The following is a 21,977-nucleotide window of genomic DNA, read 5'->3' as shown; positions in this document are numbered from 1 at the left end:
ATTCAGAAACTGTATCTCAAAAGCAATGCCTGTGCCAAGAAAAATGCATTTTTCTTAGGTCTGCTGTTTCATTTGCTCAAACCATCTCAAACACACACACAAAAAAAGGAAAAACAAGTTTACATAAAGATATACTTTTTTAAGAGGCTTTCAGCTTTACTAATTTTGGATGGGGGGAGGAAGAAGTGCGAGTCACTGCCCTTTCTTCCACACACTTATGCTTTAATCAATAATGGCTGTAATTCCCAATTACACCCTTTAAAACAGAAATAGAGCTCCCCTTGAACACCAGTCCTGCTATTTACAGAAAAGCTTGTTCAAACCGCAAGGTCAGAGCAGACAAAGAAATCCTAAACAATTTGATCTGATCAGATGTTTGTGTGTGTGTATAAGTATATACTCACACACATACAGATACAGAAAAATGAAAGGACACACCCCTGGAAAACCACCATGCCCAACACTTCACACTCTATACATCTGTTGAAGAATTATTTATAATGCAGGTGTGAGTGAGCAATTACATAAAACAATCATACATGCTGATAAAAAAAATACATCATGCAGCGATGTGACTGGGACCCAGAGAAGATCATTTAGAGACTAAGCAGCAGACTGACTACTAAGTCATTGCGGGGGAAAAAACGTGGACACATGCGGCAGCGGCCTCAAGAAAAAAGGGGCTAGGGGAAACGTGTTTGAAATGCAACGGGCCCGCGGAAGGTGGCACCAAGCACTTCAGCCCCGCTGCGGGCTGGCAGCGCAGCGTGAACCGCACGGTGACAAAAACGAGGTGCGTTCGCCTCCGGGCGCTCTCACGCAGCGCCGGGGGAAGCACCTACCGCGCTCCCCCGGACTGCCGGGGGACAGCCGGCCGCCGCCCGGCGGGAGCCCGCTGCAGGGGGAGGCGGCGGGTGCCCGTGCCTCACGCCCCCCGCTCCCGCAGCCGGGCACACGCACCGGCACACGCCGCCGGCGGAGCCGCCCGGGCAAGGCGCTGCGGCGCTCGGCGGAGGCCGCCGCCCCACACAATGGGCACAGGTGCACCGCGCCGCGGCGGGCGCCCAACGGCCGCGCCCCAACGGCCGCGCCACAGAGGCCCCGCGCGCCGCAGCCCCCGCGCAGGAGCGGGGCGGCCCGGGCCCCGGAGCTTACCTGTTCTCCGCAGCCTGGCGCGCACCTTCTCCCTCAGACCGGCCGGCGGGGCGCGGAGGGAAAACGGCGGCTCGAAATGGGAAGCGGCCAAAGAGCGGCAGCTTCCCCCCTCCCGCCCCGGCGACCACCCGGCTTTAATCGCAGTAGTTGCCGCAGAAAGCGGCTCCGCTGCCTTTGTTACGCGTCCCCTGGCTGGAGCGCGCTGCTGGTGAGCCCGGGCTGCAGCTGCTTCGCCTTTCTTCTGCTGCTGCCGATTGCAGTGATTTGCATTAGCCCGGCCCTCATTGAAATGCGGCTCTTCACACCAGCCTCTCCCTGGCGCTCTCTCCAGAGGGCGGCGCCGCCGCCGCCGCTGTCTGCCCCTCTTTCTCCCTGTGCGGGCCCGCTCTTCCCGTGGCGCTGCGGGGCGACCGATGGGGCCGCCCCCAGCAGCGCGCCCTGCCCGCGGGGCGGCGGGTGCGAGGGGAGCCCCCTGCCCGCCTGTGCCCCCCCGGCAGCCCCAGGCTCGGTTACGCTCCCAGCGGGCTCCCCCTGAGGTAATTTCTGGTCGCACCGCGGAGGGCTGCCTGCCCGCCGCCTTCCTCCGCCCCGGGGAGCCCCGGCCGGTGAGATGTGCCCGTTCGGGGCCTGCCTGCGCACGGGGCAGGGCCGTGCCTGGCGGGGGGCAGCTGCCGCCCCTGCGACGCCCTGGCCCGGCGTGCAAAAAACGCCTTTAGAAGTATTTTTACCAAATGTGTCATTGGCATTTCTGTGAGGTTTCGCCTGGTCCCGAAGTGCTGAGAGCCCACCCAGTCACCAAGGCCCTGTGACAGGGATCGAGTGCTGAAAGTGGGATTGACGTGGAATTTAGGTACTAAACCTGGAGCCGGGCTTCCTCACACTGCTAGCTTAGTTACAGCTGACCTTGGAGGTGACTAACCTTCATAGATGCTACAGTTTTTATGCTTAAATTTCCCAGAAGATATATTTGCCCAAAGGTGCCTCAGGCTTCATCTGACTGACATGCTCCTCTTACGCCTGAACCCCTCAGGTCTTGGAGCACGTTTGCTAAGTCAACCTCCACACAAAAATTCAGCCATAACTGATGCTTTCTCCTCAACAGCTTGGTTATTCTTCATTTTAATATAAAAATCTCAGTGGTTAAAACATTCTCGAGGTGAAGGACCTGGTCTGCTTTCTTTTGTGCAACAAAGACTTCAACTCTCCTCTACTTGTCAGGTAAACAGCCCACAGTCCAGGGGGACATGGAAGGGAAGAAAACACAGTCTGTCCCTTCTGTTGAAGCTGCTCCACTTCATACTCTGAAAGAATTAAAAATGCATTAGATCAGAGAGAGGGAATTAGTCTGTAACCTCGTGGTTATGGCATTCAGTTGGGAAGAACAAAAGATGGCTTTGTTTGTCTGTATTACAGACCATTTATGTGTTTTATATCCATAAATCCAGAACAATCAGTGCAGCAGGGACTTAAGCCCAGGATGCCCTCCTACCAGTGATAGTCCTCTAATCAAAATAGAGGTTCCTGCTTGATCTGGCTGAAGGCAAACGAAGCTGTCAGTCTACAAAAACTGTAAGAGGCTCAAAGAAGAAGGGGATGGAGCACTCCCCGTTTCCATTTCCCTAGAATAGTCCACAGATAGGCTCTTAGGAGACAGGAGGTCCTCTAAAGGAGAAAAGTTAATTGTGTCTTCGTTGTCCTGGAGGAGTTCTTTAATCACTAAAGTATAGAGCAGAGACAGGAGTCTTCTGCCTACACTTGTTTCCTTAGTTTTTGAAAGAGAAACAAGTACCTAAAACCTTCAGGAAAACCTCTGCTTGAAGGAGTAATAGTATTAAAATACCTGAACATCAAAGAGATTCAGAATTCAATGTACAGCTCTGTCCTCAGCACAGTCTTAACACCTAGCTTAGTTTTTGTGGATCTTGTTCTAAGGCACTTAATTCTTCCCCTATGGTCAATGGGGTGCTGAGGCACTTTACTGAAGATTGTCATTTTTCAGAGGCAAGTTCCTAAAAATTGAGCACCTCCACATTGAGTATTTCGCCAGCTATATTGCTTTTTAGTCTATTGTTTTTGAAAATCTCTTGGTCTGTGTTTAGACGTAACAGATAGGGCGATATTGGTAATGTTGCTATACTTGACAGGAGAATGGAAACTAATTTTAAAAGAATTCTGGTAATCTTGCATTAAAGTTCTGTTCTTTAAACCATTTCTTTTGTAGGTCAACAATCAAATAAAATATTCATGACAGTCTGAAATGATAAGAAAAACCAAGACATCACAGAGATTACAGATGGAAAAGACTATCATGGTCCTGACAAAGGATTGTTCTTTAATATTCTTCAGTGCTGTTTTGTCCAATTCATTTTAATGTCTCAGGTAATGGGGCTTCTACTTCCCAAAGGAGACATCTCTTCAAAGTTGAATTCCTCCAATTATAAGGAAATTTTTTCTGATGATCAGGTTAATGGAAGTTTCTTATGTTTCAGCTCATTACTTTAGCAATAGTGCCCTGTGTTCACGTACATAATTTATTTCTCCCATTGGTGTTTACATCTCTCTGACATGTATTATTTACGTCTAGCCTAAGTGTGCAAAATATTTCACAGATGTTCAGGAAAGATCTTCACTCTGATTGTGTTAAAAAAAAGGTCCAAAGAAAAGAATACAATATAAATCAATACTAAAGTATAAACCTAATAGGAAAGTATCTTTTAAAATGTGTTATTTTGTTCATTTACAGTTTTGTGTTTAACATGGAGACACAATACCATAGTCTGTTTGCCTTTGTCATTTTCTTTTTAAAGTACTTTAAAAGATGCTTTTCCTTTACCTTTTTCATGTGTTTGTCCACAACTTAAACTTAAAAAATGCCATTCTAAATAGAAATAAAGCTTGCATAAATTGTTTCAACAGTTATATAGTCACCCTCTTAAAGGAGCATACTGTTTTGCTAATACAAAGTTGTCTTTCCTTGTTGGACAGACCTTGGAATATTGTGTGTTCCCTGAGCCCTCTATAACGCATCCTTATAAACCACAATACAGTCACTTCTTAATCCCACTTTGGATAAAGTAAGTAACTTGGACTTCTCCTCTTTGTTACTGTTAATCAGTTTTTTCAGATCTAACAGTATTCCAACAGTGCTTTTCTGAACATTTCTAATTTTTAAGCACCCTTGTCAAAAGTGTACAGTAGAATTGGATACAGTTATGTCACCACCCAACACTCCTGTATCTGAAGGCTGTTACCAAATGTCTTGGAACATTGTTCTGGGAGCTTCTCTTTAGTTGGCTAACCACTGTGACCCCTAAATCCTTTTCAGAGTCACTGCTTTCCAGGACACAGTCTCCAGTCTTCTAAACGTGACCTACATTCTTTGTTCCTGCTGAATGACCTTGCATTCAGCTGTCTCAAAAAGCACGTTCAAATGATCCTGGCTTACTAAAGGATGTCAATTTCCCTACAGAAAAACTGGTTTTTCTTTGCATTATTTAGTGCTTTATGCATTTTATGTCATCTGCAAATTTTACCATTAATGCTGTTAAATATTCCTTCAGATCACTCATAAATGTATTTAGTAGCAGAGGACAGCATTTTCTAAAATGTGGGGCTCAATCCCCCAAGGCAGCAGTGTCAAGGGTGTGTTTAGAGCTCGTTCCACTTCATGCCAGAGAGGCACTCGGCTCTCAGGATGCCAAACCAGGCCAAGGGAACTGGTGCTAGCGCGCTCGCATATGCCCGTTTCAGCAAACAGCCTGTGCTAGCTCCCAGCAGGGATCTGAGCAACTGGAGCTGCACCAGCCAGCTGGGCATTGCAGAGGCGTGGGGTGGGGCGGCAGAGTCCTGGCACCAGGCACCAGAAACACGGTGGGAAAAACTCACTTACGAAAAAGAACAGAACTCTATGATCACTCGGGGGGTAATGATTAGCTGTTTATAGTTACTTTTGGAGAGCTGTCATTTAGCCGGTTTTTAATTAATTGTTATGTGTTACACTGGTCTTGTATAACGCTAATGACTTAATTAGATTGATGTACTGCTGTATGTCTGTTGCTTTACAGAAGCATATGTCAATGCAGTCACCTTTATCAATCATATTCAGCAATTTCACCCAGAAAGCTACCCAATTTGACATGCTCATTGGCACTAATTACACAATCATTTTCTGTATTGATTATATCATGTATCAGGCCTTCAGTTATTTTACCTGCTACAGATTCCACCATAGCTAGAATTATATAATAAAGGTCATATTTTTTATGTTGTCCAAATGTAACCCTGGCTTTATCCAGGTTTTTAATACTTCCTTAATATTCTTTAATTTCTTGAATAGCAACATTAATTGTTCAGGCAGGCCAGTAATAAATTATTTTTAGAGTTAAACTACTAAATACTAGTTTTAGAGTTAAACTACTAAATACTAGTTTCATATTAAAAATTATTGGCATATTATTTTAAGCAAAAACATATGGCATTCATGACTGGGATGGCACTGCATTATGCAGAAACATTCGTTGAATACTTCTGTCTGTTCTGCATTGTTATTGACAATTTCAACTGTTTGCTTCTAATAACAGGTCTATGATTTTGCTGGGATTAATTTTGTTCACAATATTTTTTTTTTAAATTCCTCTTTGTCCTTAGTATTTCTGGCTGTAAAATTTCTCACTGATGATTTCTTATATGTCTGTTGTTGATATTTCACTTGTCCAGACTTAGCATAACGAGTAAATAAAAAGTTTTTGCTATATTATCTGTGCTTCTGTACTTCTCTTCAGTGAGGCTATTTTTAACAAAAGACAATATCCTCTCTAAGTGCACAACTGGATTTTTGAATCTGGTAAAATCATTCACAGTTAAAGACTTTTTTATCTTGTTTATTTGCTTATAACTGACTTCTTCAAGAAAGTCATCCTTTTAAAAACAGACTATAGAGCAGGACTTAACTCTCTTTGCATACAGCAGATATAATTACAGGCTGGTCACTGGATAAAACATTCTTAAAGTTATTTCTACATGTTTGTCCACTGGAAAGAGGTCCCATTGTAAAGTGAACACATTTTGTATTGGAAAATTACGGTATTTCACTTTTTGATACTCCATGGATACTTTAACTATGTCATCAAAAGAGCTCCAGCATGATTTTTCAGACTTACATCTCTTAATTTTTTTCTTTCAGATGTTGTTGAGATGTTTCAGATACTATTATTTCAGATATTATTAAGGGAATGCTTAAAGAGCTGTTTGTTTGATTTGATTTGATTGCCCATATTGGTTAACAAATTGAACCTAAAACCCTGTCACTTTGGGATTATCAATTAGGAAGGCACTATCCAGGTGGCAGGCCAAATCCTACGTTGTGAAACAACTCTATCCACCTCCAAAATATTCTCCATCGTCATGTAGTATAGCAAGATATATATCTGAGTAAACTGTTATTATAATCTTTCTCCTTTCCAGGTTGCCAAGAAGCTAAATTAGAATAAGTGGGAAGTGCAGGATCTGAATTTTTGCTGGTCCTTGGTTCAAACTAATTAAACTAAACTGATGTTCTTTGCTGACTGCTAACCTCTGACAGAAAAATTTTAAATAATTTAGAATATGTATGTTCACAATAACCTCAGCCCAGTCTCAGTAGTATTCACATGCTCTAAGCTGAGGATTTGGGGACTGTCTTTTTCATTTTGAGAGAAACCTGGAATGTTTTATGAATATAAATGCACAAATTGCACACAGTTTTTTGAATGACCTAAGAACAGCATATGTGGTAGTTTCGTTTACCAGTGTTTTAAAAATAAGTTAGAGGGGCTAGGGTTGGGACACAATTTTTACAAACATTATTTTTAAAAAGGGCCTGCTTCCCAAAAGAATTTAGAGGGTGAAATTCTGCACAAACTAGGGGCACTTTTTAAGTAAATCCCCAAATAATTTTTGTGTCATGTGGGTCTTGTCAGTCAGAAGAGGGTTGGAACATCACAGTAGCTGAGGGAGGATTTTGTGAGGAGAGGGAGGAATAGACCTTAGCTCATTCTCAGGAAAGTAATCAGCCAGAGTGTCCCAAATCACTAAAGGATGTGTGAGGGCAGTAAACAGGAAACAACGGCGGAAAGCTCAGGTCATTCAAAGAGGAGAAATGAAGTGGGAAGACATTAATGACCTCGGAGGTATCTCAAATTTTCACTGTATAGGAGTAGCTTTTTCACCTTCCAGACGCCATTTTTTGTGATGCACTGGCCAAATGAGGTTGTCAAGCAGTGTCTGCTGGGTTCCACACCTCCTGTTACAACCAGAATCAGATCCTTTGGGCAGCACATATCTTTTCTGAGTGAAGATTTGGATGCCATCCTCTCCTGCAGTTCATTCATAGGTTAGGGGTGTAAGGCACCCGCTGTTGCTTTAACTAGACTACCACTTCTCTCCTCATGCAGGTTGTGTATTATGGAGGGATCCTATTCTACTGCTTATGTGGTCTGAAAAGGCTCCTTTACCGATGGTCCTTCCACTCGACTACCCTATGGCTAAGCACAACAGCAGGTAGAATTGATTTAATGACGTTTAATTACAGATTTATCTACATTATGACTGAAAGTCCAATTCTCATTAATTTAGAGGAGGTTCAACCTCCAAACTATCGTGGTAATCTTAAAGATTTCAGCCTGACTGTCTAATACCATTAGTGCACAGATAAATAGTAAGTATTGTTTTGAGATGCTGAGAAGCAAATAATTTTATCTCCAAATGACTGAAAATACAAGGTCTAGAGAAGTACTCTTTAATAACATCTCTGTTGATGCTAACTCAGGTATGCTTAGCCATCATAAGGTTGTGCACTGCTGTAGGGTTCATCAGGTAAAAGACAAACAAATGCTCACAGGTGTCAATCCTAAATACCTTATTGCTAAAGAAAAATGAAGGTAGATACACAAGCAGTAATAGTTTTATGTCTGATAGAGCGGACTGTTTTAATTAGCAATAATAGTGTAAGAATAATTGTGGCTTTTGTGGTAACATGGCTCAAAGTAAAATCAGATCAAAGTATGGTATTCCCACAGTCATCACAGATTGTTTCAGGGATGCACAGATAACCAAAATAGTATACACAGAGGAAAAAGAATGAAAGTGAGAGACTCTTTGAGATAAACTAAACAGCTAGTAAATGGAGAAGGCAAGTAAACAGTCTTCTCCCCTTCCCTCAAAGAAAGAACTTAAATGCCTAAAACTGGACTCAGACTTTAGAAGCCTAAATACAAAACTGAAATCTGTCCAACACACTACCCTTCTGGACAGTTCCAGGAACCTGCAGTTCTACTGCACCAAACTAAAATTACCCCAAAGTTCGTTAAAAGCTTGACCTTGAAAACTCTTCAGCAAGTCTCAATGACAGTGATCTGGAATGATTCAACATTAAATATCTTTAGCATTACTCATTAGAAAAGGTAAGGCAAAAGCTCTGGGCTGGGGTAGATAGATGTTTTCTGTAATTTTAAAACTCTGTGGAGTGTCAGCTCAGTCCTTTGTTAAGAAACAGGGCCATTGTTATCTATACAGTAACTATGTTTTTGTGGGGAAATTAATGAGTCCTAGAAGGGAATAGGGTAGCTGGCAGTTTTGCATCACCGTATAACTTCTTCTGCTTGTGCACGTGGTTACATTTTGAAAGTTTAGGTACAGTCAACATATTCACATATACTCTTAAACATGAATTTTGATAAAAAGGGGCAGTTACTGTTAATAGCCAGAAAGAACTGAAACACAAATCTTAAGATTACATTCAAACCATTGTGTATAGGAAGGAAAGTAGTATTAAGCAAGTTAATCCACATGCTTTTAGATGATAACAAAGTGAAACCTAATTTGCCATGAAAGTGGAATTCAGAGTCTCCTGTTTTGAAGAACTAATTAATTTTGCTTTAGTATAGGAAAGTTTAGTGTAACAAATCCCTTGAAAATTTTGAAGGGCTGTTTTACATAAACAGAATTACATCTCTTTATAACTTTAAAATAAAAAACCTTAAATCATGCATGGTTTAAGTTTGTGAAGCTTTAGTAAAGCAAGTCCATGTGGAAAACCAGCATTTTTTAAGCTTAACAATTAATTGATGATATTGCAGTAGATAATGACATTAAAATTTCTCTTTTCTTTTTTCCCTTTTGGATGGTGTAGGCCTAGGGGAAACTGTCTCCAAACAATTATTCTTGTTTTGTCTCCTCACTTTAATTTTATCAGGGTTATTACATTTAAAATTATCTGAACAACAGAAAGCCCACTTGTCAGTTTAAAAAACGTCTAGGTTTTTTGATGCTCTGGAATGCCATTGTGGAAGGAATCAGATGTTAAGTAGACATGTGGAGCTACCATGGACCCAGAAGCTCTCATGGAAGCTAGTTTCAGCCATTTTTCAATTACACAGTTATCAGAGAAAAGGAATATCTTTTCTGTTATTTCATATGTCAGGTTTCTTTTCAAGTATTTCTAATTCCTTTAATAGATTTCCTTTGTCAGAGATCTCTCACACTGATGTCAGTATTTCCACAGTAAATCAAGGTCCCCTTGTAAAGCTAGGTGAGAAACACTCATATCTCACTCCATAACACTGCTGTCTAGTGTGATGATAACATCTCACTTTTCTAAGTGGTAAGTTATTTTGGGGGTTGAAGAGTGACCAAGGTCATGGTTGCAGGGAAAGCTTCAGCTACATGTTTTTTTGGTCACTCCGAGTCTGCCTTTATTTGTCCGCTGTGGAATCTTGCAGTTCTCCTGTCCCTCAATCAGCCTCAGAGCTGAAGTACTCTATTTATCATCCATGACTTACGCAAAAGGTTGGATGAGTTTGAGTACCTTTGGGACTCTGTATCCAGTAGACCTGTCAAGTGTAATACAGTGAAACAGATCCTGCCTCTCCTCTTTAGCTCTGTCTGTACCTCATGCATTCATGCAGCGTAGCACTTTGCTTTCCTGCTCTGACTGTGGTGTTCCTCAGATGATATCCTAGCTCTGCTGTTCCTTCCCTCCCTCCCTCCTCTCAATCACATACTATAAGGTGCCAGACACATCCCACACCATACACCAATCTGTAGTGCTCTCTCATGCACAGAAGAAGATAATTAAGGAATGTATAAAGATATGAATCCTTGCTAAAAACAAAGTATGGTTTACTTTTCAGAAGAAATAAAGCTTTTAGAGAGAATTATGTTAAAACAATCTAAAGATGTGTTTATATTACTTTAAGACCTACAATTTTGTGATGGTCATCTATGAAGCCTCAGTTTTATTCAAATATCCCCAAAGTGTTGACTATGTCTCAGTTTTGTTCTTGCAAACTTGCTCTTGCCTCTGTCTTACAGGTTCCTTTTTTACCTTGCTATCATTCCTTCAGCTTGTGTCCTCAAGCTTTGGCCCTTCTGGTCTTGTCTGCTCAGCAAGAGTCTTCAGGGCCTATGGCTCTGGTCATTGACCCTTAACAGCTTATATGTTTGTTAGTGTAGCTATATTGAGAAAAATTTTTCTTTTCTGCCTGTTTCCTCTGGCAGAGTGCTGCCAGATCAGTCCTAATATAGCAAGCATCCCATTAACCAAGCAATACACATAATCTCTCTCAGAACAGCACTAAATTTAACATGGTCGTTAAAAAATGCTGCTAGGAATTCATCTCATAGACCTGTTACTATTCTGCTGCCTACAAAATAAAAGACTAGCACACCATCTTAATTATGCCAAATAGTTGTGAGTTACAGTCAGAGACTCTTAAGATACATTTACTCCAGAAACTGAGGGGAGCATATGAAAGGGGGAGGGAATTAAAATGAAGTTGCTAATAAAGCTGAGATTTTCCTTACTATGCATGTTACCATGTCAACCTGAGTTATGCAGCATCACATTTGAGATCTATTCAAGACCCGTTCAAAAGCTTAGCAACTAACCAGGATGTTATAGATGGATTTTCAGCTGATTTTGGCATCTTTTGCATGATAAATGCTACTTAACCACATTCTTTTTCTGGTTTAATATCAAATACAACTGAGCAAATGTTTAATTATATCCATGCAGATGGTTTATTATGTAAGAGATAATTACTTGTCCCACTTTGAAAGTACTAAACCATGCAGAAAACATGAGGCTCAACCATTTTAAGATGGCAAGTAACTTAATATAAATTATTATTTCTTGCAGAGAAAAACATGCAACCTCAGTATCCTATGTATGTATTAGTTTCACATGGTTTAACTATGATTCTTTTAAGTTAGTATGTGAACATTGCCTCTGTTCTAGCTTCCTTCTTAAAGTCAGCGTAGCTTTCCACTGCTGTCTGGCAGCAGTCTAAAGCCTTTTATTGAAAACTGAAGCAATGTAAAATTTGTCAGCTGATCGTTCAGAAAAAACACTTTTCTTTATTCTTAAGTACTTAAATATATATAATGGCCTTTAGCATTATTAGTTTGCTATTTAAAATATTTTACATACGTTATGAGGAGTATTAGTTCCAGTTTCAGCATCTTAGATTTGAGGATTATATATGCTGGTACAAATCGGAAGTTGGTAGATAGCAGCTGTTGAGGAATTACAACATTTTTACCTGTTTCCCATGTTAGTTGAGCTATTTAAATATGTTTTAAGGAACAAAAGGTGCAGAAAAAATATGCCTCAAAACCAAAATAAAAGTATCAGCCAGGAATTATTTAAATTCGCATTCTTAGTAAAGAACATAGATTTTTTTTTTTTAGTAAAACACTGTATCAAACCTGCAAAAGGGAATAAATCTAGAAAAATTTATAAATCCATTGCGTAATACCACGATAATAACTTAGCTAGGTGAAAATCACCGATAATGTAAAAGTGATAAAACACAATTTATCATCAGATGCAGAAAGTTCCCTCACACTTAAAACAGATGCTGAAAAAATTGCTCCCAGAGCAGCAGAATGAATGGAGTTCAGTTGGTAGCACATCTTGCCTATATTGATTATTTGATGTCCAATAGTGAATGAGCTTCTTAACCTTTTCCTCAGGTACCCTTTCTCTCTATCCAGCTGTCTAATTTCATAACATTTTAAGGAATTCAGCGCACTTGAGCTCTCTCTTCCTGTCCAATTTGATTACAGTTTCCAGTGTTTGCAAATGGTCAGGAGGCAGCTGATGGATATGGCTTGCTCACCAAGGGCAGCAGGCTGGCGGTAATCCTCCAGAGAGTCTGAAGAGCCTCTGGGGGAGGATGGATGGTGCCCACCTTAGCACTGCCAAAAACATGTGGAAAGTTCAGACGATTCAGTGTAGGTGCTCAGGTTGCCAGTACTTGCTCCATACTTTAGAGGAGCTGATTTTTAACTGAGCCTCACTGAATTTTCTGAGTTTCATATCCATAGAAAACAAACCTAAACCAGGGCAGAAAACCTCTGTCTTGGCAAATGCAGAGTCTGTCAGGCACGTCCATTTATGCAATGCCTGCATGTTCCTTGGGCAGCTCAGCACATTCCCCAAACATCTGTAATCTTCGCAGGAAAATTGTCTTCTTATGCTATTCATATTCCGGAATGAAAGCAGGAGTACAGAATAATCAACACTCTCCTCTGGCTTGCTGAAGTTATGTTACATTTACAGGCAGATAGCATGCAGGAGCATAACCCTACTGCCTACTAGTTACTCAAAGATGTAATTCCTAGACTGTGGTTTCCAGGGATCCCATATTTTATCTGATCCCTGGTGAGGCTGGATACAGAAATAGTCCAGCAAACAGTGGGTATCTTAACCCAGGAGATACCCGCAAATTTTGTTGTTTTCTGTTTTCTCCCCTTTCCATTGGCAAAAGGAAATAGGGAGCAAGAAAGAAATGGAAGGAAAGGTCAAAGGTGGATTAGAAAGAAAGAAAAAAATCAGAATAATAATTACTTTTCAGTTGTGTGAATAGTTTTGAAAAATGTACCTATAACAAAATATATGCTTTTGGCAGGCTTATGAGATAAAATAATACTGTTAGAAGTTGATAGTTGTATTTTGCAAGGGAGCTCAAGTGTCCCTAAACAAAATAAGGCTGAACTCCATAGTAAGATGAATACTTGAGCATCTGGGATAAAAAATGCTTTTTCCTCCTTTCTCATTAATCAGGGATTGCTTCATTGTTGCTGGACATACATAGTGAGTCCTTCAGCTTCTCCACTGCCACATACTGTGTCGTGCAAAGCTGGAAGAATTGCCCTAGATTCAGCATCTTTTCTGTGGTTCTGTCTGTGTAAGAAGCCATGAAAACTGCAGGAAACAACATTATAATAGCAATTTTCCTGAACTCCCTGCAGAGTTTCTGGTGTTCATACTGTTTCATTCTCAAACTAGAGAGGAGACACAAAGCTTCTGGGTGAGAAAGGATAAAACAAGCACAAAGCTGGGTGAAGAAAAAGAGGAAACAAGATAAAGATAGATCTTTAAAACGTCTGCTGCATGTTATAGTATTATGCCTGTGTCTGATGATAATATGCAGGTAAAAAGTCACTGGTCTTATCAGTGGGAATATATGCTGTCTTATATATCTGCTATCATATGATCTCACAGCTATGTGCAAGATAAAATGAAAATTGTGATTATAGGTTTTAAAGAGCCCTAATTACTGCCAATGTTTGGTCAGTCCCACTTATATTTCACAGTGTGCCAATTTAAAACAATAAGGTGCAGAAAGTAAGTAGAGCACAGAGTAAGAAGAGCAAGTTTATGTGATGATACCCTAAACAAATACTGTATCTTATTTATTATTAGACAATATAGCTTAAATTGCTTGCCACTCTCCCTTAGGTACATAAGGAGTCCCAGCATATTCTCCCATGAGTAGAACCCAGGAGAACAAAAGCAGAACAGATATATTCCCGAGTTTAAGAAAAGTTAGATAAGTGTATGTGCTGAGAATTGAGGGACTGCATATCTATATAGCAAAGGGGGGTGATTGCCATGTGGGAGCTGAGAGGAAGAAACAGGCTGCTGTGTTGAAAACTGAGGGGGTGAATGGTTATATAAAGATGAAAGACAAGGTACTGCCTACAAGCCAGATCTAAGAAGACATACTTTGGGGACAATCAGTGATAATAGGAGACAAACAGGAAAAGAAAAGGATACATACATACACCCATGTACACACATCAGACACACTGCAAAACAAGACAAGGGAGGTTAACTGCTTAGTGTTTGTACAGATCCTCTTATGTTGATATCCTAGCCTCTCCATCCTCTTTTTCTTGTATTATCTTCTTTTTTTCTTGGATACAGGGATGAGCTAACCTGTAGGAAATTAAATTGCCTTCTTTTTAAAAAATTAGAAATACCTGGCAGCATCCTTAAAGGGAATTTAGTCTATCCCAAGCAATCATAAATCTACCTCTCAGAGAGCCAGGCTTAAACCTGTAATGTATATAGCGTACCTGCTCTTTGAGAGGTACAGCCCATTGGGTTCTCAGACTTTCATTTGAAAATGTTTCATTTGAAAATTTTCATTTGAAAATGCCATGGTGTGATTTGTGCAATACTTGCAAGCACATGCTTTCTATCTTATCGTTGTTAAAGACGAGACTGCCATTTATTGTATGATTCGGTATAGTGCAATGGAGAGACGGTACAGTGGTGGCCCTTTACATGTGACTGTAATACAAATGGCATATAGATAATCCTTAAAAGCCGAGGGGGAATGTAATGGGCCACTGGGTATAAGATATCCTTTTTCTTCTTAGTCCCAGTTTAGATTGTAATCAGGGAGTTCTTAATCTTGCAATTATTAGGTAATGTGTACAGTATTAAGGCATTTACAAAATTAACAGTTCTACTATAATAACAGTTGGAAACTGGCATTAGTTGTTAATCAGCCCAGTAGCCTGTGGAAATTAGTAGTTTGTGGTAACAGGAAAAAGGGGTATGTCTGCACATTTGTCTCTGCCTCTCCCTAGTAAGTGGCTGGGGAACCCCGTGAAGACAAAACGCCCAGGCTTTAGCAGAGGGAACATGGTAGTGCCTTGCCATGGGCAGTGGAAGGCAAACCCTTTACCTTTCTGGTGACACAGTTCTGAGTTAAAGGACTCAATACAGAATCATACCAGGTCTGTCTCAAGTAATGGTGGACAGCACCTACTCAGCTTAATTTCTAACCTGGATACTCATAAAGCTTTAATCTTATTCATAAAGTTTCATCTTTAGCTAGTGGTGGAAAGACTGCTTAGGTGGGGAATCTGTATCATGAAAAGGTTTGTTTTCTAGAAGTAAACAAAGAAGCAGTTTCTAAATCACTAGGAGACAAATAGAGAACAAATATTAGCAGGGTGAGATGAAGAAGACATTCAAAAGGAGAGCTGAGCATGGGTGACATAGACTGACTAATACAGGACAGATAATGCATTTCTTATTAAACAAACCAGGATTATGACTTAGCAGCATGTTTACCGATATGCTAATTGAAGTGTATACTTAAGCCACCTAGAAATCAATAAACGTAAGTACTCATTTAAATCTCTTTCTTTAATTAAACTGTAAGAATCATGAAATTTTACTTTGTTTAGAAATAACACAGAATTCTGTGCATGCCTAGTAGTTTTGAGAAAGTGCTAGGGGATGAAGAAAAAAAGTGTAATTACATAAGGAAAGATTACATGTGCTGCTCAAAACTGTGAGAACAGCTCTCATGAATGAACTCAGCTTCACTAAAGCATAGCCAAGTTTGCAGAGCTGAAAAGCTGTGTTTAGCTGTTCATCTTAGATGTACACATTTGTATTAAAGAAAATCTCATCCTGATTTAGTGCATTGCAAACAGTAGCAATTCTTAATCATTTCAAGGGCTGCAGGAGCAGTAGACCTTTGGCATATAAATGAAAGCTGAGGATGGTGTCGTGGTTTAACCCCAGCCAGCAACTAAGCACCACACAGTCGCTCACTCACTCCCCCCCGGTGGGATGGGGGAGAGAATCGATAGAGTAAAAATGAGAAAACTCGTGGGTTGAGATAAAGACAGTTTAATAGGTAAAGCAAAAGCTGCGCACACAAGCAAAGCAAAGCAAGGAATTCATTCACAACTTCCCATGGGCAGGCAGGTGTTCAGCCATCTCCAGGAAAGCAGGGCTCCATCACGCATAATGGTTACTTGGGAAGGCAAATGCCATAACTCCAAAAGTCCCCCTTCCTTCCTTCTTCTTCCCCCAGCTTTATATGCTGAGCATGACATCATATGGTATGGAATATCCCTCTTCAGCTGTCCAGCTGAATATCCCTGGTCAGCTGTCCAGCTGCGTGGAATATCCCTGGTCAGCTGTCCCAGCTCTGTCCCCTCCCAATTTTTTGTGCACCCCCAGCCTACTCGCTGGTGGGGTGGGGTGAGAAGCAGAAAAGGCCTGGACTCTGTGTAAGCACTGCTCAGCAGTAACTAAAATATCAGTGTGTTATCAACACTGTTTCCAGCACAAATCTAAAACACAGCCCCATACTAGCTACTATGGAAAAAATTAACTCTATCCCAGCCAAAACCAGCACAGATGGATATAACAAAACGTAGTTTATGACTGGACACTGTTTCCCCAGATCAAAAAGGCATCCATTTTACTGTAGGTAAGTATAATGTACTCCAGGGGCTGACTAATGGTCTTTGAAGTCACTGGACTGCAGATATTTTTATTTAGAGGTCATGGTGGAGCAGGCCTATACAATGTTGTCTTGCTCACTTAAACTCTGAACACAGTTTGGAACAAAAACCACCTAAGTACATGATTAATCACTGAGACCCAGGAAAGCTACTTATTTGCATTAGTAACCTATATTCAGAAGTGTATGCCAAAGTCAAGTATTTAGACTTGTCTAAACATTTTCGTGGAATGATACACATTAAGGTGTTTGGATACCTCAGCAAGGTACAAAAACCTTACACAAAATATGGGTGGGACCAAAGCATGCACATTTTGTGCAGAAGGGTGGGGTGGGGAGTTCTGCTGTTTGTTGTTTGTTGCCACTAACACAATTGTGAGTTTGCCGTCAGCTGCCTGAATAATTGGTAAAGCTTAGTTTCTTTGGCTGTACCTACATTGCTAAATGCATTCACTACAGGGAGATCCCTGGCCCCACGCTACATGGTGCAGAATGGCTGATGTCCACGCTTGGGGTTCCCCTGCTCAAACAAGCTGGCTGCATCCACGCTAGCCCTGGGCTTCCTCCTCAAGGACCTACATGGTGTCCTGGTTGCTTAGAGATATAATTGTTTTTTAATATCTTGTATTTTCTAGTTGAAATTGTATGAAAAAATAAGAGGATCTTGTTTCAGCCTATCAAGAGTGATATTTTTATAGCATGAAACAGAAGGCATCTATTACCTGTCTGGGGGAGACACATAAGGTTGCTTGAGGCTGCAAAGCCTACTGAGAGTGGGTTGGAAGAACGTAATGCAGGAGTTAGAGCTCGTGCAGGCTCATATATACATCTTTGGAGAATGGTTTTTGGACTGAATTGTGCCCAGAACTGCAGCTAGATTTTGTTTTGTGGGGAACTAAATGTTTCATTCTAAAAGAGTGCTTACGGCTGAACTAATGTATACAGTACTGATGATGATCAGGGAGCCAAGACCCAGAAGACAACTGGGGGACTAAGATATTTGGTAGTTATGAAGTACCCCTTGAGAATAGATTATGAATACACAATTCCCCATTAGCCATTCAGAGAGTCTAATAGCTCTCTGAAAAAATATAAACAAGTCACCTGTGAAAAATTACAACATGAATTTTACTGCTTTTCCTCAGACATTCAACTGCTGCCATATAAAATTCTTCTTGTTTGACAGTCTCTCTCTAACAGTCTCTCTAGTCCTAAAAATAAATGCATTTAAAAATTATTTTGCCATCTCCTGTTATCACAGGCCAAGGCTAACTTTGAACAAGAAATACAATTTCAAAGAAATCAATCTCAATGGCTTGCTCTAAATTAATTCCAATTGTTTGAAACTTTCCTTTAACATTGGTCATGTTGTTTGGAGTCAACCACTTAAACAGCACATGGGTTCTAGATTTCAGCTTCACCATTTGTGTAATTATAAGAGGCAATATTTTACCTCTTGTTTTGAGAAGTAAAAAAATTAATTTATTCATACAAGTAGGTGTAAGAAGCACAAAAAGGTGTGAGCTTGGTGTTGGGAGATCCTCCCTTGACTTCATTCAAAGCTGCAGGAACACATCCTCCAGAAACCTAAGAAGATTAGTTGTAAAGAAGGTGGAAGCTTAAGAAGTTGTTTGTGCCCTAGGCATCACAACCTTTTCACAGGCACCTGTGCTTCCCAGAAAGTGCATGTGGGGAACGAGGAACATCAACGCAGGCTGCAGAGTGAGGTGAAATGAATTTCATCCTAAGTTTCTAGATCTCTGTAGGCTTTAGGTAAGAGACACGCTTGGGGTACTTCGCCTTGTGAAGGCTGATGCTTCCAGACATGCAACAACACAGGGTATTATGGATACGCAATGAAAGCATTGCACACCAAAGAGAAAGAATGTTAGTCAGCTTTAGGTGCCTCGGTGTTTAAAAGGCAGCTGAATAGGGGGTTGCTGGGATCAGAATTTCTTGTTCTCCTCCACATACTCCATGAGGAGAAAATTGACTAAAGAAAAATCATTATGACCTGTGAGAAAATAAGCAGCATAGTCAAGGATCTCATAGAGACAGGGCAGGTTACAGAAAAAAGTATCAAGATGCTTTTAGCTGCATACCACAGGTGCAGAAACACAACTGACTGTATTCTTTGATACTGTATTTCACAGTTATATTAAAAAAAATAAATAAAAAAAATTAAGCCAAAAAAATATCCTTCAGGCTCAGGAGCATTTAAATATTAATGTTTCCTGGCATAACAGAACTATCTTATTAAAAGTTGGTCCTAACTGTTCATATTCTACCAATTAGGTAAAAGTTTTGTGAATCAAGTCCTTACAGAGCAAATTTAATTCACATATTTCAAAGTTACTGAGAATTTATTTCCTAATAGAAGCTCTTATTATCAAATTGACTATTTTAGCAGAACAAGGTCCCACCAGAGAGTAAAAATGATTTGTTTTATAAGGGGAAGTTCTGCTATAGTTACTCCAGAAATCTTCAGAAACTATTAAAGCACTATACAAAATGATCTATTTAAGAAACTAAAATTGATGTTTTTAGTATGGTAGATACTGGAAAAAATTTCAAGAGGTAATTGATTTGTTCCAGTAGAGCTCTAAAATAAGTTCCATTAGATCAAGCAATATTTATAGAAAACAACATTGAGAGAAATCAGTTTTAAGGCAAAAATGATTACACATTACATAGCACCTTGTGAACTTTGGTGCTATTATAAACTGTTTGAAAATTGTGGTTTCCATAGATTAAGTCTCAGATAAATGAAGCTGTGCTTGAATAACTTAAAAAATAATTTAAAGAGTTACCTGTTCATGCTAGACCTTCACTATAGCCAAAAAAAGAAAAGTTAAGGATTTCTTTACTGGGTTATTCAAAATATTCAGGGGCTATTGCACTCCCTAAATCAAGAATGGTTCAGGAACAAAATAAGGTAATAAGGAGTTGAGTTGTGTATGATAGTATCCAACCTCCAACCTTGTGACCAGGTGTAACACCAGCAAAATAGCTATATTTCAGATTAATCCAGAATTGCAAAAAAGTGGAGTAAAGTAGGTGGCTCAAGATACAACTTCTTGTGTAACTGCTATCAGGTTTGGATAACAGATAGGCTGTAATTTAGATTAGCAGAACCCCTACATTTCTTAATCATTAACATGCATTCCTCCATTGTCATTTTCCTTAACAGAAGCTTAGCTTTGTTTCCCAATAACTCAGATCTATGGTAATGTGGTCCCCACAGAGGAAAGAACAATTTCACCTTTGAAAAGGAAGATCTGTAAAAAAAATTAATACCGTAGCATTGTTAAATGATATCTTTTAAGTATTAGACAGTAAAAGCTTACTGAGCCATACACAACAGTCTGGCTGAGCTTCATCTGTCTGAATTTGGTGGCCAGTCACAAGTGGTGTTCCCCAGGGCTCTGTGCTGGGGCCAGTCCTGTTTAATGTCTTTATCAATGATCTGGACGAAGGGATCGAGTGCACCCTCAGTAAGTTTGCAGACGACACCAAGTTGTGTGGGAGTGTTGATCTGCTTGAGGGCAGGAAGGCTCTGCAGAGGGACCTGGACAGGCTGGATCGATGGGCCGAGGTCAATTGTATGAGGTTTAACAAGGCCAAGTGCAAGGTCCTGCACTTGGGCCACAGCAACCCCATGCAACGCTACAGGCTTGGGGAAGAGTGGCTGGAAAGCTGCCTGGCAGAAAATACCTGGGGATGTTGGTTGACAGCCGGCTGAATATGAGCCAGCAGTGTGCCCAGGTGGCCAAGAAAGCCAATGGCATCCTGGCTTGTATCAAAAATAGCGTGGCCAGCAGGACTAGGGAAGTGATTGTGCCCCTGTACTCGGCACTGGTGAGGCCGCACCTCGAATCCTGTGTTCAGTTTTGGGCCCCCCACTACAAGAGAGACATTGAGGTGCTGGAGCGTGTCCAGAGAAGGGCAACGAAGCTGGTGAAGGGTCTGGAGCACAAGTCTGATGAGGAGCGGCTGAGGGAGCTGGGGTTGTTTAGCCTGGAGAAAAGGAGGCTGAGGGGAGACCTCATCGCTCTCTACAACTGCCTGAAAGGAGGTTGTAGAGACGTGGGGGTCGGTCTCTTCTCCCAGGTAACAAGTGATAGGACAAGAGGAAATGGCCTCAAGTTGCGCCAGGGGAGGTTTAGACTGGATATTAGGAAATTTTTCTTCACCGAGAGGGTTATCAAGCATTGGAACAGGCTGCCCAGGGAAGTGGTTGAGTCGCCATCCCTGGAAGTATTTAAAAGACGTTTGGATGAGGTGCTTAGGGACATGGTGTAGTGGTGGTCTTGGTAGTGTTAGGTTTACAGTTGGACTCGATGATCTTAAAGGTCTTTTCCAACCTATACAATTCTGTGATTCTGTGATTCTGTGTGTGAATTTGGCCCATTGCTTTTGTCTAATACCCTAAATATGTTTGGCTTTGTAACATACACTTTTGAGTTGACAGTGTAACAGGGACAGAAAATTAGTTTGATAACTAATTAATATTTGGAAAGCATTTGTGTATTCCAAATGCTTTGGCTGTATAAAACAATTTAAAATTAATATTTAGTGTAACAGGTTAATTGTCTGAATTGGCCATAAACCACAAAAATCTTAATTTTTTAGTAAATCTTTCAGTACAACAGTGATTGTGTATATTGTTTTCTTCACACAAGTCTTTAAAAAAGGATGAGAAGTATGCAAAAAGCTTTGCAAAACAGGAAGAAGACAGAAAGATAACACAGAATAAACTGGGCAACAAACTTTTCATTTGGATAAAATGGCTCACAATAATACATAAGATAATAGAGAGGATGTCCTTTCTGCTGTCTCGTTGAGAACATCCTGATAGGGACTCCATGTAGGAGACATCAAAATAAATCTTGATATCTCTGACTGTGGTCTACAATATTGCAGCAAAAAAAGAACCAAAAAAACCTATCAAAATGTCACAAGGAATAGATTTATTCAATGGTGTTGGATCCACTTTCCCTGGAACTTGACAGATGCATAAGCATGCTGTATATATGAGACTCCCACATTATTTTTCTGACTGGTGTTGCCATACTGCCTTATTTATATACTAAAAAAAAAAAAAAAGTGTGTCCATTCAACTGTGTTCATGAATTTAATTAAACTGATTTTAAAATGCAGGTACTGTTCAGATTAGCCTTCCATCCTGCATTCCAACCAGAATCTAGATTGTCTTCCGTGCTC

At 40.5% G+C, this 21,977-nt stretch overlaps 1 protein-coding gene across 3 annotated transcripts in view; it reads right to left on the bottom strand.

Moving 5' to 3' along the window:
- The window catches only part of DCLK1 (doublecortin like kinase 1), a 249,300-nt gene extending 247,667 nt beyond the window's left edge, over nt 1–1,633 (bottom strand). For 2 of the 3 annotated variants that reach the window (XM_075490767.1, XM_075490766.1), the window contains exon 1: nt 1,156–1,633. The gene's annotated coding sequence lies outside the window, so the exon portion shown is untranslated. The remainder of the gene's footprint in view (nt 1–1,155) is intronic. The other variant, XM_075490769.1, reaches the window with a different exon arrangement.
- Nucleotides 1,634–21,977: the final 20,344 nt, after the last annotated feature.

Source organism: Mycteria americana, chromosome 1, assembly GCF_035582795.1.
Source record: "Mycteria americana isolate JAX WOST 10 ecotype Jacksonville Zoo and Gardens chromosome 1, USCA_MyAme_1.0, whole genome shotgun sequence".
Taxonomy (NCBI): domain Eukaryota; kingdom Metazoa; phylum Chordata; class Aves; order Ciconiiformes; family Ciconiidae; genus Mycteria; species Mycteria americana.
This window is presented reverse-complemented; position numbering and strand designations above follow the sequence as displayed.